Source organism: Octodon degus, unplaced genomic scaffold (genome assembly GCF_000260255.1).
Source record: "Octodon degus isolate 3935 unplaced genomic scaffold, OctDeg1.0 scaffold00086, whole genome shotgun sequence".
NCBI lineage: Eukaryota > Metazoa > Chordata > Mammalia > Rodentia > Octodontidae > Octodon > Octodon degus.
Window position 1 is genome coordinate 275,920 of NW_004524662.1, and position 5,177 is coordinate 281,096.

General features: G+C 38.0%; 1 pseudogene; it reads right to left on the reverse strand.

The window, feature by feature from the left end:
- Positions 1 to 4,053: 4,053 nt before the first annotated feature.
- Positions 4,054 to 4,730, reverse strand: LOC101583923 (annotated as a pseudogene).
- Between the last annotated feature and the right edge of the window lie 447 nt (positions 4,731 to 5,177).

A 5,177-nucleotide genomic window follows, 5' to 3' on the forward strand; every position in this document is an offset into this window, starting at 1 on the left:
TTTGTGAAATGATGACTGACATCTGACAGCACATTAGCCAAGGTTGCAAATGCAATTTTCAGTACATTAAACACCACAGAAAAGGTTGACCTTTAATAATTGTATAATCTACTAAACTAGGTTCTCAAAAGGCTTCTGACAGATTTGTTTTTGACAAAGATGTACATATTTAAGAAATAATGACCTCATTATGTTTTAAGTAGATACATACATATAATGAATTTGAGATTCACTTGAAGAGTTTCACTTAGAGGCAGTTTTAATCTAAATAAGCCAGAGTTTTGATCTAAATAGTTTTGTTCTGAATTAGTTTTTTCTTCTGGGGTTAGTGAGATTTCCTAGAATTGAAGGTGGAGGCAGTGTGACCTATCTCATGGCCTGGTGTATACATGTCACATCCTACCTACAGAATTGTCTTTCACAGAAAGTTATAGAGATAAGCTGTCTCTCCATAATATGACACTGTCTCTCATTCTTTCCCAGCTCAAGTTTTATTACCACAGTGACTCACAATGTGCAACAAACAGTGGTGACCATGACTTGTTGAAAAGGAGAAGGAATCTGGAGGTTTTTATTCATGTGTTTTCCTTCAGTTTTAACTTCTTTCCTGGATTCTTAACATGCTGGGGAACACAGTCCAAGGTGAAAATGAAGATTTAGTTAACATGTGAACAGCCAGTTTCTGCTACATCCCAGGCACATTTTTTTTTTCATCTTTCTGAGTCACAGTTTTCTCATCCATCGGTTTAGGGTAAGAGGGCCACAGGAGTGGTTGTAGGGGTCATAAGATAATTCTACAAAGTGTTTCACAATATCTTATTTGGAGTAGGCTGCCAGAAGTGAGAACAACTATTATAATTATATAACACAATTGCAGAAGAGGAAGAATTCCAGCTTTTATTATCTACTTCTACCGTATTTGCCAAATGAGATTGTAAAATTTCTAGGTCAAAGGATAATGCAGATTTTTATGGTGTGATAATAAGCTCAATGTGAAAACAGAGGAAGTGAGTCGTGTCAACAGACCGTTTTGAGAAAGGGCCAGAAAAGAAGTGTGTGGTAAATAGGGGGTGGGCTTCAGGGCTTCACATTTCACAGCCTTCCTTTGTCCTTTCATCCAGTCACCTCTAGATAACCTTTCTGGGTCTCCCTTGAATTTCCCCTGGGGATTCTTCAGAATTATCTTTTTAAGGATTAGCCAACTGCAATTATTTTTTTCAAAGTTTTATTGATAAACAGATAGCAATGAGACAGTTTCAAATCCAATCGGAAGTACAGTTTCAACAAATAATACACTGCATATATTCTTCTTAGTGGTTAATTGCTGTGCAAGATATGGACTTGTGATCCTATTTACAAACATCATTAGAACAAATCATTCTATTCATTAAGAGAATGCAACTATATATCTATCCTAACCACTTTGAATACACAGATACAAAATGGACATTCATCTGTATACCCCATTTTTTTCTAAGTTCCGTTATTGAATATTATAGGTGTGTAAACTCAGCAAAATAATCTAAAAGAGTCCAGTACCCCATAATAGCATTGGGTCTTCTGTTTAACTGGCAATGTCAGAAATTATTGACCTGAGTCCCCCACAGCTCAACATAACAGCATGGCTTTATTTCCTATATTTCGTCTTCATACTTTTCTACTAGATGGTTAAGACCAAGGTAAAGCAGGACCTATGCAAGAAGAGTTGTAGCTTTTTGGTCTGAGAAGGTCAGAGAAATGCCCTCAGGATTTATCCTGAGATCCTGTACCTCAGATTGTAGAACCTTTGTCAGTGCAGCCATGTGGATGCCAGTTACTGCTAACATGTCTCTCGGGTAGGTGGATGTTCAAGAAGAAGGGGGTGGTGAATGAAAGCAAGAGACAGGAAAAGGAATATTGTGGGACTGTCCTGCTTCAAGGTTGTATATGGTGAGATTTTTGGACTTATGTGCAAACATGAGAAGTATAGAATTCGTTATCCTATTTTTAAAATATAATCTAATTTTTAAATGTTTTTTTATCATATTATGTAGGGACTTAAAGTTTAACATATCAATACTTGATGAAAAATACCTGTTCCTTATTATGCCTAAGATGTTTGAAATGCAGTGAGATAGTGAGGTTAAGCTTGATAGCCTAAATCGTTTGATAATAACAATAAGCTTGTCGTCTGAATGGTTAACAACCTAAGTTTGCAGACCAAAATTAGAGAAAAAGGAGGGCTACAAGGAAAGCCAACATTTTGGCCCTAACCTTCTAAGGTCAATTAAGACTCAGGACATATGAGAACTTGTACTGTAACGTCATGTACCTTGGTAGTGTCCCAAATTTTCTGATTAAGAAGATTATGGGGCCAAAGCGGAAAGTGATTGATGACGTCGAGTGTGCCTAAGGAGAGTCACATGGGGAGAAAACACTCTCTCAGGCTTTCACAGAGAGCACATTGGCCAAGCAATGGCCATGACTCACCAACTTCAATTATCAAAGAAACAAAACCCTGCAATCATACAACAGAAGACTTCAATGTGCTTCATAGAGTTTTAAGTTTTTTTTTTTTTTTTTTTGAACAGGGGATTGAATTCAGGACCTTGTGCTTGCCAGGGAAGGCCTTATTCCACTGAGCCATCTCCGTGGCCCTGAGTATCAAGTTTTTACAATCAGTTTATTTATTTGATTTCAAGCTCCTCTGAGTTCTGAGATAACTGGCTAGCAGCGTAACCAAAAGCACACTGATATTTTCAACAAACTTCCCTTCTTTGCCTTTAAAGAGAGAAATTTTTCCACTCTTGAATGCCAAAATAAAGAACAGATCATTTGTGACTTTAATTGTAAAAAAAATATACCTGGTTAGATAATAAGATATTGGTGAATGTAACAGTTGCGATTTCAGTAACTGTGTCTTAGTTGCTTTCTCATTTCTGGGCCAAAATGCCTGATACCTACAAGCTAAAAGGACGAAAAGGTTTATTTTAGTTGGTAGTTTGTAGCGGTTTCAGTTCATAGTTGGCTGGCTCCAAGGCAGGGTGGTATGGCAGAGGGACATTACAGAGGAGCAGTCCATGGCAGGGTAGGCAGGAAACAGCCAGCCTGGCTTCCATCTTTCCTTTATATTAGACCCAAGCTACAAACCTATTGGTTGGTGCCATCCACACCTAGGGTTGGGCTTCCCGTCACCCACACCCAGAATAATGCTAACCCAATGAGCGAACTAATACAAGTAGCACATTTTTTTAACATAAAAATTTAACTTTATTGAACATAGGAATAGATGATGTTCAAATTAGTTATTTTTACTTTATGTTTTTTTTTTTTTTGTTTTGTTTTTTTGTTTTGGTGGAACAGGGGATTTAACTCAGGCCCTTGCACTTACCAGGGAAGCACTTATTCCACTGAGCCATCTCCCTGGTCACTATGGTTATTATTTTTAAAGCTATCTGATCCATGGTAGAACTTACTAACTGGTACTACACGAAGATGCCTGTCTATTACTTCAATTCTATATTCATAAGCAATTATATTTAAATATCGGTAAAAACATTTGTGATTGGATTAGTGCATGGTAGTCCTGCTCTTTGCACTGCTCAAGTTGGCAATAGGGGACCATCTACTCTACAGCAAATTTGAAGCACAAGAGCTAATTTGAATTTTATACAAAAATTCAGTTTTATTCTTATGCTTACATTAGTGGGAGCTGCTATCTGTAACTTACAGGCAAGCATATACTTCTGTTTTTTTTTAACCTCCTATATGAACAAAAACATACACAATGTATTGTTTTCTTTAGGTAAGACTTGCTTTTTATATTTCAATGAGAATACCACGTAACCCTTACATAAATAAAAATATGACAGGGATACTAATGAAACAATCTTTGGAGGAAGTACTTAATATGCATCTTATTTCAATAAATCCTCCAGTAAGAAATGGAGAATTCACTGCCTTTACTTTGAAGGCTTTGCAGCTATCTGTCAAATTTCTATGTGCAGCTCAACAACATTCCCTTATTGGAAATCTCAGTATTTCTGAATCAGTTTTCAAAAGGACTTTAAAGTCTTAAAATTCTGAATCTCCTTTGGCTTGCTTCTTTCTTGATTCCAAGCTTTGTTAATGGTTTGCTTCGTAGCATCACGTCCATCTTCATAAATCTTCTTTAAAACATTCACTAGGATCTGTCTCAGCATCATAGGATGGCTTTTCTTTTTCTTTGCACTCTTTCTCAGCCTGAGTGAAGTATTCCCACTGAGTGTTCTGTGCTTTCTTTCTAAACAACATAAGAACTATATCACTCTTGACTTTGTTTGAACTGCCTTCCACTGAGATGGGTTTCAAGAGATTGTTTGCAATCATAGAGTAATTCTTCCCATTTAGATTCTCTACCAAAAGATCAAATGACCTCTCTGTGAAATGCACCTACACATTGGTAGCAGGAACTTGATGAACTCCAGTTAAGGTCATGCAGATTTTCACAAACTTATCTGACTGATTTCATTCATAATTACTGATCTTCACTGTATATTCTGTTGTGATGGGAGCAACCACAGCGGCTGGTTTTTCGTTATCAAGAAGCTCTGGTTTCTTCTGTGATTTTTGTTGCATTTTATTTTTTATTTCTGTTTCAATCTTGGTTTTCCAGCTGTCAGGGCATCACGTACTCTCATTCTAATAGCCTTTTCCAGCAATGTCTTTACCTCTTCTAGATCATTCTGTAATGCCTCCAAAGCTGAAGCCATGGTTGGGCAGAGTCAGACTGAAGGCTTGAGCAACAGGCGAGTACACAAGGACAGGAATCGCCGCACTCCTCGTGGGCGGGGAACTCAGCAGCGCTAGCTGAAGGCCAGCCGCTGTGCATGCGCCGGCCCTAAGTGAGATTGCAGCCCACCCTCTGCACGCCGCGACTCTGGAGCCTTCGCGAGGCCGCTGTCATTATCACATATTGTTAATCCATATTCACACAACCTGAATCCAGCCACTTTCAAAAAGCCCCACCTATGAGTGCAGGAGCCTTTAGGTGGACATTTAGATATAAGCCACAACAGACTCACGTTTCTTTATGGTTTCACAGTGGAAAACAACACGGGAAGGAGGCTATAGGGCAGCAATCTTAGCACAGCAAATGGTTATGCTAAAAACAAACAATTTAAGTTACTGAAGGAAGTTGTGAATCAATATACAGTAGT